The 11,991-nt window shown below is 32.4% G+C and overlaps 1 pseudogene; it reads right to left on the bottom strand.

Moving 5' to 3' along the window:
- Positions 1 to 1,484: 1,484 nt before the first annotated feature.
- On the bottom strand, positions 1,485 to 9,338 carry LOC140431744 (tubulin polymerization-promoting protein homolog; annotated as a pseudogene).
- Between the last annotated feature and the right edge of the window lie 2,653 nt (positions 9,339 to 11,991).

The following is an 11,991-nucleotide window of genomic DNA, read 5'->3' as shown; positions in this document are numbered from 1 at the left end:
TAGTTTCTGCCCCCAATTTTCTACCCCATATTCTTACCCTGAGGTAGGCAAAATATTTTCGTTACAGTTGTAGATTAAAAAAACAGTTTTTAACTTTTAACCAATTATTTTTTATTTTCTTCATCTTAATTATTTCATTTATTTATTAAGCACAGGCCCTATAGCAGACCTGTCTTTTTGTACAAAAGTTAGATGGCGATTTGTGAAAAATTTGTACGTGATGGCAGATTGAGAATGAACGCTGTAAACGAGCTTTAAAACACCTTTCACTTCTCAGTCATCATATTTTTTTTTAAATTGCAGCACTGTGTAATGTTCATGCACGTGAAAAGTACGTGCCAACTTCGTGAAAATGAAAAAGATTTTATTGGAATAAGGCCTCAGAATAAGGCTAGTTAAATGCTATGTACACAGTGTACTCTACTATGGAGCTGAATCATGGACATTAAACCGGAATAAAATAAATCGACTTAACGCGTTTGAAATGTGGACATTTAGAAGGTTGTTAAGGATTCCATGGGTAGATAGAATCACGAATACAGAAGTGTTACGGAGAATAGAGAATTCCCTCTCTCCGACAGAGAGAGGGAAATGGAAAATACAATAAAAGAAAGGAAATTGCAATATCTCGGACATGTGATGAGAGGCGAAAGATACACCATCTTGATACTTATAATTCAAGGAAAAGTAGAGGGTAGGAGAAGCGTAGGAAGAAGACGCGTTTCCTGTTTGAAGAACCTGAGAGAGTGGTTTGGTTGCAGCTCAAGGCAATTGTTCAGAGCAGCTGCCTCGAAGGTCAGAATAGACATGATGATTGCCAACCTTCGTCGCGGAGATGGCACTTAAAGAAGAAGTAATGTTCATATTTTTTTGTAAATAATACTTAAAACGCCTGTGTCGATTGTCGATTAATAATCTCGCTGATTGTGAAATAGATGCTCTGACGAGCTTTTTATTTCTAAACACATCAGAGTAACTGATATTAACTAGTGATCGCTCAAATTTATGGCGGAAATATTATAACCTATGGTATGGCACTTAAAAGGTTTAGAAATTTAAAAAATTGTTACTGAAATGTTTATGATAATAATCGTGCAGAATTTTTTTCTTTGACGATTAGCTATATAATCGTTTTGAACATAGAGATAGGAATAAGTAGACTTCCAATGTGAAGGAATGACATTAAGAGAGTCACAGCAAACTGGATTTACACTGCTTGAGATCCAACAATGGGTTTTTCAGAGACTATCTTATGATTTTGTTGTCCCTTGTTTCTCGATTTGAAGAATCATTTGGTGGGTTAGTGTACAATATGTTCGTGTCAAAACGAGCCTATTGCAACGACGTTAAATTTCTATCAAAATAAGATTGAAAACTGCTGAATCATATAGGTTAAGTTCCCTTAATGTTGGGAGGAATTAGGTATGTATGAAAGTAGCTAAAGTTTAACCTTTCTGTTACGTTAAAATATCATAAAAGAAAACTCACAACTATCGTTTAATATATTTACGTTAAAAATATGCCAAGATTTAAAATAATGCAAACTCGTATTGAAATATTTCCATCTGACTATAAAAATATTAACTATCATACCCTTAAAAATCAGCTTAAACACTCTTTACCATCTTAACTTTTTTCCCGAATACAATTCGAAAAATTTTAGTGATTAGAAAGACAGTGATATATTTTATTTATGTTGAAAACCGCTGACATATCCAGAAGAATCAACCATGTCTTTCCTTCCGGCAATGCCCTTGCCTTTGCCCGTGTCGTCGAATCTTTGCTTATGTGTGCCAGTGTATTTTGATGTGTCTGTAAGTCGATCAACTGCCGCTGCTGCTTTGGCAGTTGTAGATGACTGAAATAAAAAAGGAGACTGTTATTGGTAAAAATTACTTAACGGTATATTAGACCAGAGAACTGGACTTGCAAAAAAAAATTTCGTGACACTCTTTAATACAGGTATCTAAAAACTATTTTTGATAAATTTAGTGATAACAATATGTAATAAACAAAATATGCAAAAAATTAAACGTCATTTTTAAGGTCAAAACTAATTAAATAGCGATTTTACATTGTTTATAAGTAGCGTTAGGGAAATATGCAAAATGTAAACACTTTTATATATATATATATATACTATATATATATATATATATATATATATATAAAAGTGTTTATTTGCATATTTTATATACATTCTATAAGTTCATATGCATTTATTAAAAGTGCATATTTTCAGGTATGCCAGAATATAGACAAATACCTGAGAACGCATCTAATGCAATTTAGCGAGGTAGGTAAAAATATCCCGCGAAATACCCCTTATTGGTATTAGCATAATATGACAATAGGAACAGTGAAAGGCTATAAACCGGTTCCCGGCATTAAATAAAATCATAAATCATAAATAAATATGGTTTTTTTCGAAACCCTAACAAATAACAAATTATCAGAATATGTATTAGCAAAAGCTAAAATGCAATTATTGTCGTTCTGTCCGTAGTTACAGTTAGTTCAGTTTGGTGTATTCTTTGGTTCAGTAAAGTTGTGTTTATGTGTTTATCAAAAGTGTTTGAAAATGTCAAGTAAATCAATTCTTCTGAAAAAGTGGATTAATAGTAAAACAGAGTTCAAAATCATTGATAACAACCATATATTTTGCACGGTTCCCTAGATCATCTTCAGGGCATTTCGTCAATTGCGGCCTATCCGACAAGAACAAAATGCCATAAACATATAAATGTACATAATAATAAGTGTGATGTACATTTATATGTTTATGACATTTTGTTCTTGTCGGATAGGCCGCAATTGACGAAATGCCCCTGAAGATGATCTAGGGATCGAAAGTACTTGGGCAAGATTAAATTAAACTGTGCTCGATATATGCCTTTTATCTGATCAAAGTTCATTTATTCGAGCATTCAACCTTATATTTATTTATATCTATTTATATTCGCACTAAAAAATTATTTCAAATGAAGTACCCGCTGTTAGTACGATCTGTCATTGTATGTCATTATGTACTTTATTGTTTAAAATTCTGTGTATTTGAAAAATCAAAGGATGGATATTGACGAAGAGTTTAATTTAACTCCACTAGAATTTAACTTCTTCTATCACAGAATTTACAGAGGTCCTTCTTCTTCTTGCAGTACCGTCTCCTATCGGAGGTTGGCTACCATCACAGCAATCTTCACTTTGTTGGCTGCAGCTCTGAACAACAGTATTGAACTGCACCCATACCACTCCCTTAAATTTCGCAACCAGGAAATCCTCCTACGTCCCACATTTCTCTTTCCCGAGATTTTTCCTTGGATTATAAGTCTAAGCAGAGAGTACTTTTCTCCTCTCATTATGTGGCCCAGATATTCCAGTTTTTTTGTTTTTATGGTTTTTATGACTTCGCATTCCTTCCCCATCTTCAGCAGAACATCTTGATTTGTTACTCTTTCTGTCCATGGTAATTTCCACATTCTCCTGTAACACCACATCTCGAATTCCTCAATGTTTTTAATGTTTATCTTTTTCAGTGTCCAGGCTTCCATGCCGTACAGCAGAACGGAGAAAACATAGAACCTTAACATTCTCGTTCTTAAGTTTATATTTATGTCCCGGCTGCATAGGAACTTTTTCATTTTGACAAACGATTGTCTCGCTATCTCTATTCGCCTCTTGATTTCTCTTGTCCAGAGGTCCAAGAAGACTTAAATATAAATTTGTCAAAATGCTATACAGCAGATAATCATTTATCAATATCTTCCTTTAATTTCAGTAATTGTACAATTTTGAATATTAATGTTTACTATAATAAAACTAACACTAAGGAAACTTTGAATAAAGTCAATGAAAACTGAAAAAAATGTTGTTTATCGTTAAGTAAATAAATATTTAAACTAAGATATCTTTATTTCTGAAAAGTACGGTCGACGGAAAAGTTTTATAACGAACTCGTGAATTAAAATGGCGATTAACAATCTCGAACATTACCGCGCTCGCTTCGCTCACGCGTTAAAATATCTCAATTGTTAATCGCCCTTATTAATACACTTGTTGGTTAAATAACTATTTACGTTAAATTGTAAGTTTTAGAATGGGACTATCATTTATTATAAAAAACTTATTTATTTTAATGCACTGATTTTAAAATTATTTTTAGCAAAGGTGTAAACCACAAATTAGTGGTCTGTGGTGTAAACATGGTTTCGACACTGACTTTTTCGTTATAAATTAATACGTTATTTTTTTATGATAAAAATGTGACGTTTTACTAAAATCTCATAATTTTTGAAGAAAAATTCTACGATCAATACTCAAAAAAATAGTTGATATAGGAGATACTTCGGGAAACCAGTTTTATAAAATTGTAACATGTAGTGTGCTTAATTAATGTTTTTTGTCCGTTTAAAATCGACTAAAGAAATCGCCCTTTGTCTTAATATCTTGTATATAAAATTTTAATAGAGGTGAAAACCAATTAAATTAGGATATTATAAGTATTATATTAACCATCGAGTTAGAATCTATGGAGAAGCTATGAACTCTGAGATAGCGCGTATGAGTATAATGAAATGATATTTATTTAACTGTTGGTTAAATTGTTGTATAAATTTTCACATCGTTTCGACCGTTTTCTGGATGGTTCCCTTCATGGTAAATAGAAGCCACTCGTTAAAATCTAAACTTAAACATGTGAATAAAAACATGTTTACAGGTTTAAAACTATGACTCATATTTTTACGTAACAATATTAACGTATAGGTTAGGCGTATATAAACGGTATATAAACGGCGTAGGTAGGCGTGGCTAACGATGATACAATATGGCGGTAGGATCATGGCCGGACTCAATAATATTAAAACACTATAAAAAATAAGACTAGTTATTCAGAAGAATTTAATCATAATCTAAAAAAGTGCAAATACATTTTTAATAAACTATGATTTATTTATCCGCGGTGTAAAACACTAAAAACACGATATATTATACATAAAGATAAATTAATAGTCATATACTATTAATTTATTTTTTTGAAGTACGGGCCATTACTTTGTTTACTTATTTGTATACTAACCTGTAGAACGTTATTCCTGAAGATTTTTTAGTAAACATTGCTTCTGCTACTGCAACTACGTTTGAGAACAAGAAACCATTATTATGCGCTATCACAATATATTATTACAGTTTCTATAAAAGTATTATAAACTAAAAAATATTCGAAAAACAACAAACGTAAACAAACATATACGATCTGTCAAAAGTGTCAAAACAATCTTAACCAATTTGGCCGAAGTGAGGTCGTTTTTAGTCACGTGATGCCCTCTCCATAGATTTCTAACTCGATGATATTAACTTTAAAGTGACAAAGTACTACAAGTTTATTGGTTAACTTTTTTATTTCCAATTTTCAGATTGTATGTGAAAATAAGTTTCAAGTAATCAACTCTAGGGCACTGCAACGCATAAATCTCGTGCACATAAGTATCAAAGATTGGGTTCAGCAGCTCATAACTACAAATATATCGAAAGTTTCTTACTAACAAATTTTTAATAAGGATCCCTGTAGTTTGCTGATTGGTTAGTAATATTCCAATTGCAAAATTAGATAATCCATTATTCCAACAATTTTTAAAAAAGTACTGCAATAATGATGTTGTACAAGTTCCTTCTGCTACGATTCTACGAAAAAATATGTAGATTCCAGCATGCAATTTACCGTTGAAGTGGACTATAACTGCAATTGGGAATAATCCAAATATGGATATCTGTTGATGGGACGACTGATGATAAAGGACGGTATATTGCAAATTTGGTTATAGGAAGTTTAAACGGGAGGGAGTTGTAGCACCGGTATATTAGATTCCGTTAAGGATTTGCAAAAAACGAACAATGTAACTATTTGAAAATTTGTAAATGAATGTTCTGAGTAACTTTTTATTACCTCAACCGATACAAACTAAAAAATTTTATGTTATTGTTAAGTGATGCTGTGCCATAGATGATCAAAGATGACAGCATTTAAAAAATATTTTTTCCGAATTTGATACCCGTTACCCTGTATAGCAGCAGAAACTGCAATGGACAGAGTTTTCATTGGTCCAATACCCTTGTATCAAATATATAAAAATATTTTTAAAAGCCTCTTGCGAGTTACAGTCGTATAAAGATCGTTTACCGGTTTACCTAATGTACCTTTACCAGCTGAACCTGTGATAACTAGATGGTGAACATGGTTAAATTCAGTAAATTTCATAACCGATATTTTGAGAGAATTAGAGACGTCATTTGTAGCTTCGATGTAGATAGCGCAGGTGCTATAAAAAATGTGTGGACGTTTTAAAAAAACCGTTATTAAAAAGTAATTTGGCACATATCAAAACCAATTTTGTAAATATTGCAGAATCAATTACTAGAATAGAAAAGCGAAAACATTTCATTAGACCAAAGTATTGTAAATTATCAATTCATTAAATGAATTGAACACCTTGGGGAAACCAACAAGTGTATCAAAAATTCTGGCGCAGTAGTAGTAAAGAAAAATGAGGGATAACAAAATATAATTCAAATAAATATATTGTAGAACCCATAATTATACAATATTTTAAGTTTGCTCTTTAACTTCATGTGAAGTAGATAGAAGTTTTTCAGCACAATACACAATTTATTATCAGATAGACAGCACAGTTTTTCCTCTAGCAAATATGAGAAACATTTAATAATACAGGGTGAGTCATAACTATTGTGGCATAGACTAAGGACAGGTATTTGGACCAAAATATGGCTATTAGGCCAAATATGCCTTAATAAAATGTTGCTGAGAAAAAAGATACAGGGTGTTAAAGTTAATTTTTGTTTTTCGTTTTTTGCTAATAGTTTCCCTGTATATTTATAAATTGCTATCAAAATTGGCACAGAGGCATAATCTTAGACAAGAAATAGTATTTTAGTTACAATTTACGTTTTGTCATAGAGGGCGCCACGTGGATCATTCCTAATGATCAAATTGAGTCTAAACTTTTTCTGATGAAACATTTTTAGTAATTTTTATTAGAAAATATGACATAAACAACATTTTTACGTAAAATTGGTACTCTTGTTTAAACATGATAATTTCAACCGTTTTCGATAAAAACGCAGTCGAACTGCTTAGAGTCTTAAAAAAGGATTTCAAATATTATTTCATTTATGAAAAGTATGCTTTGGACTGTCAAGTAAAGTGTGTTGGTTAAATATCATTTTGTTCAGAGTAAATTTATTTTTGATGTTGACAGTGTAGTGCAATGTTGCATTTTTTAAAAGTAATCATTACATTTTTGATTGAAATGCCTCGTCACAATCATTTTACTAATGAAGAAATGCGAGATATGATTTGCGTATACGCACAAGAAAATTTTTGCGGTCGCTCGGCAGCCAGAAGGTATGGAATGTTATACGCAAACAGAAGGCAACCAAATCACAAAACTTTTGCAAGATAATATCGTAGTAGTTTATGTGAAACTGGGCCATTTCACACTAAAATTCGGGGTGGTCGACCGATAACAAAATCACACCTAATCAAGAAGATGAACTTTTGGTTCGAGTAGATGAAAATCCTGAAATAAGATTCACGACATCGATCAGCAGCAACAGGAGTAAGTCAGTCCGTCTATTAGTTAGAATTCTAAAAAAAGAGAACCTCCATCCTTATCACTTTCACTCCTGTTCAAAAATTTACTTCCAACAGATCTTCCACACGACGGTTACAGTTTTTCCAACGTATTCTGAATAAAACATCGCAATGACAGACACTTTATTAAGAATATAATGTTCACCGACGAAGCAACTTTTACCAGACGAGGGGTTTTAATTTGGCGAAATAGTCATTATTGGGAAGAAGAAAACCCGCATGCTATTAAAGCTAAACATTTTCAGCATGAGTTTAAATTGAATATTTGGTGTGGCATTATAGGCGACCAACCACTAGGGCCTTATGTTCTTCCTCCGAATTTAAATGGAGAATCTTATTTATTCTTTTTGGAAAATACTCTTAGTGATATTTTAGATGATCTGTCACTGGTTGTAAGAAGAAAAATGTGGTTTATGCAGGATGGAGCGCCACCTCATTTTTCATTAGCTGTTAGAAAATCATCTTAATGTACGTATTTCTCAACGATGATTGGCTAGTTGGCAGTGATTTACAATAGCGACCAAGAAGTCCTGAGTACAACCCGCTAGATTTTTATTTTTGGGGACATTCCTTAGTTTATGCCAATGAAATTTAATACACGAGACGAACTTTGGAGATACATTCAAAATGCAGCTAATCTTATAAGGGGACAGAATAATATTTTTTGTAACGTCCGAAAATCCTTTATAAAAAGTAATTAGAAAAGGCCTATAGAAATCGGAGGAGACCATGTAGAACATTTAGTTTGACTTTTATGTGAGTTCTTTTAAGTATAAGTGTGTTTAGTTTTGATTTATCGTCAAAACGGAAACCTTACGTTAGTTGCAACTTTGTTTCTAGTTTGGTATTTGATAGTGGAATTGTTAAATAAAATACTATTTCTTGTCTAAGATTATGCCTCTGTGCCAATTTTGATAGCAATTTATAATATACAGTGAAACTATTAGTAAAAAACCAAAAACAAAAATTAACTTTAACACCCTGTATCTTTTTCTCAGCAACATTTTATTAAGGTATAATTATATTTGCCCAATAGCCTATTTTGGTCCAAATAACCTGTCCTTAGTCTATGTCCCAATTGTTATGACTCACCCTGTATATAGTTTTTAAGTTTCCCGAGCTCTCATTTATAAGCAAATCTGTTGGATATTTTGTTTATAACATATTTTTTATCACCAAATTTATGAAAAGCAGTTATTTGATACCTGTATCAGTGATAAATGTTATAATTTTATTAATAAAAAACTTATTTACTTACAGCACCATGAGTTGCTGGTGGTCCCACAATCTAACCAGCTTGTTTTTTATTTCATCCACCTCCACACTTTTAGCTTTAGCCAAATCTTCCAGAAATTGTTTGTACTGTACTATTCCAACTTTTTGTGATTTAAAGTTTTTTAAAATGAATACCAGTATCCGTTGTCGTAATCAGTCTTTCCATCGTTTAATCTTAGCTTGTTTCATCCATTTGTCGCTGTTCGTTAAAGTTATCTGTTTAGCCGTCCGATTTTGGGTCTCCGAATTTCGCAAAATTCTTGAAGTTTGATTCGAATGTAAGTAGCGATGAATTGCTTCCAGGCGTAGGGGAAGCGCCCGGTGATTCTTTGTTTTCATCAATTTTTAATGCGTTTAGATCCGTAGTTGGTTTCTCGAGATCTTTGTCAGTCATCTGTAAAAAGTAAATATAAATATAGTTTTATTTCACAAATAGTCATTTATGACATATATAGTTAACCGTTTATAGATACTGATCATAGCAAAAGGAAATTAAATTATTTTAGCTTGCTACAAAAATTCAGAAATTCAACGGTAGCAATGGTTATCTTCCTGATTTGTTTACCAATAACAGTTACCCAAAAGATGTGATTTTCAATAGAACTATTTCTTCACAGTAAAATAGATACAAAAGGCAACCATTCTTTGAAAGCTAAAGCAACTCAATAGCATCTTTATTTAAATCATTTTAGATTATACAAGATGGGTATGCTTGGTTATATTGCACAAATGAGCTAAGGCTTGAAACAAAGAATTTGTTTTACATTAAAAGTGAATTGTGTAAGTCGTCATATTGAACCAAGTTCATAGGTTATGGAGCCAGGAAATACTCTCGTACCTAAACACTGTTTCTTCAATATCCAATTGAAGTATACCATACCTATTATTATTTCGCTTATCATGAACATTTACCGAAGAACTTCATAATTCGTCACTCGATCAAAATGCAGATAAAAATGTAGCATGTTGATTCTAGTAAAAGAAGTTATCCATCAGTATTTAAACCATATTCTAAACTAAATATTGAACAGGTTATGGGCCCAGTTGACTCTTTGATAAATAGCTAGAGTAAACATCAAGCAAAAGTGATTACGTTCAAGATGTTTGCAAGGTCAATACTCTCCCGTTCTCACAGGATAGAATTTCAACACGTGTAAATTTAGAGTTTAAGACCTTATATAATGAAAAGAAAGTATTATCAGTGATTGAAAGTTTAGACCAAACAAAGAAAAATTTTTTACAGATGTAGATGCAAAAGTAAGTTGATTATAGTTCAATTTGTTACAGATGTGCATTTAGACATTATCATACTTGCCAATACTACTATAGACCATGTTGAAAACACTCAGAAGACTTTTTTGAAAGAAAAAATATATTCACCAAGCTTACATTAAAAAAGAAGCTGTTGTTAGTTTAAAATGTTAATAGAGATCAAAAACTGGAAGAGCATTTTATGAATTTTGACAGAATTATAGAATTATTATAAGATATCTCCAAGGTGTACTTAGTAAGATAGATGAATAGAGGTAACTATAGATTTTTTTAAATCTATAGTTAACTCAGTGTTTTAGATTATTGGATGAAGAGCCTGAAGACATTTCATAAAAACAAACCACCCAATATGAGCAATGAAGCGGGCTTTACAAAATCAGTAGTAATTAAATGCTTTAAAATGCGGTAAAATGAAGTAGTAGTTCCAGTAGACGTTGAGTTTATAGAAATGCTAATACAAATAGAAGAAATACGTTTTATTGCGATACATTACATTCATGAAGCTGAATAAAAACCAGAAATTATCCCGTGGGGTATTAGTGGTGGAAAAATTAGTGCAAAATGGAGAGACTGATACACCGCAATGAACTATTAGGTACACCATCAGATTTTAATGAGGATTTTTTGTTTTAGATTCAGGTTGTACACAATTTTTTTATCAGATATAAACTTGTGGACGATATGATTTATGTAACAAATTTGGTACTTTAGCTTCTTTGGTGCTTCTTAATAACTTAGCGCAAATGAAAACTCCATAATAAGATTAATAAGGAAAAACTTTCCTAATCTGTACTCAAATTACTTCCATAGAAACTTACCTTTAAATGAACATAAATCGATTTGAATACGATTATACATAAAATTGAGAGCCATTTCTACAAACAGATATCAGTCTCCTTTCTGGAAAGTACAAATACCAAAAGTAGATTTTACCTTACTCAAATATTACAAACATTTACATAATCATTCTGAAATAAAACAACAATTCTAGTTCTACCATCTCCAGATATCCTGATTTGAAACTAATTTTTACTGATGCCTTCAAAAGTAGCAATGGTGTAGCTGCTGCAACTATTTTCAAAGATAGTTACCTCTGTCACCCACCTAGCCAAGCGATATCAAGCTTATCAATGGTAGATGGGGTAGTTGATGGTAAGCCTCGATTTTTCTATATTCTCTGAGAAGAGAATGACTTCTTCCTATTTTTCGGCGGTGTTATGTGATTTAGAATGGTAAGCCAATAGTTCGTTGTGCGTATAATTGTAACCTAAGATCATTGCTATTGTCTGGTTTAATTGGGTGTTAATATATTCCTCGTGTGTTTGCTATTGAGCCATACGGGGTAGGATTTATTCGGCTGACGAGTACAGAAGTACAGTGGGAGGATGATCTGAGTACGGAGGCTGAGGACCCCCATGTAGTGAAACATAGCTTTTGGGACTATATTATTTCGCGTATTCAGTTTTGCTGCCGTTATTTGTAGGTGTTCTTTAAAACTTAAAGTTCTGTCCAGCGTCACTCCAGGATATGTTGGGTGGTTGAGTTATCAGTGAGCAGTCTGCTTTCAAAGTGAACGGATAGTTTTTTGTTGGCTTGGACATTTATTCCGATGGAAACAGCACACTTAGGTTTTCGTTGCATTGGGCCACAGCCTCCATTTGCGAAAGTATTCTCCCATAACGGCAACGTCATCCGTTAGTATTGTTTCTGTAATATCCATGTTATTATGTCTTGCTGCAATGGCCAGTCGTCAAGCGTAGCCAAATTTCTCCGAA

Source organism: Diabrotica undecimpunctata, unplaced genomic scaffold, assembly GCF_040954645.1.
Source record: "Diabrotica undecimpunctata isolate CICGRU unplaced genomic scaffold, icDiaUnde3 ctg00001861.1, whole genome shotgun sequence".
Classification (NCBI taxonomy): Eukaryota; Metazoa; Arthropoda; class Insecta; order Coleoptera; family Chrysomelidae; genus Diabrotica; species Diabrotica undecimpunctata.
Note: the sequence above shows the minus strand (reverse complement) of the source record. Positions and strands in the feature narration are given on the sequence as shown.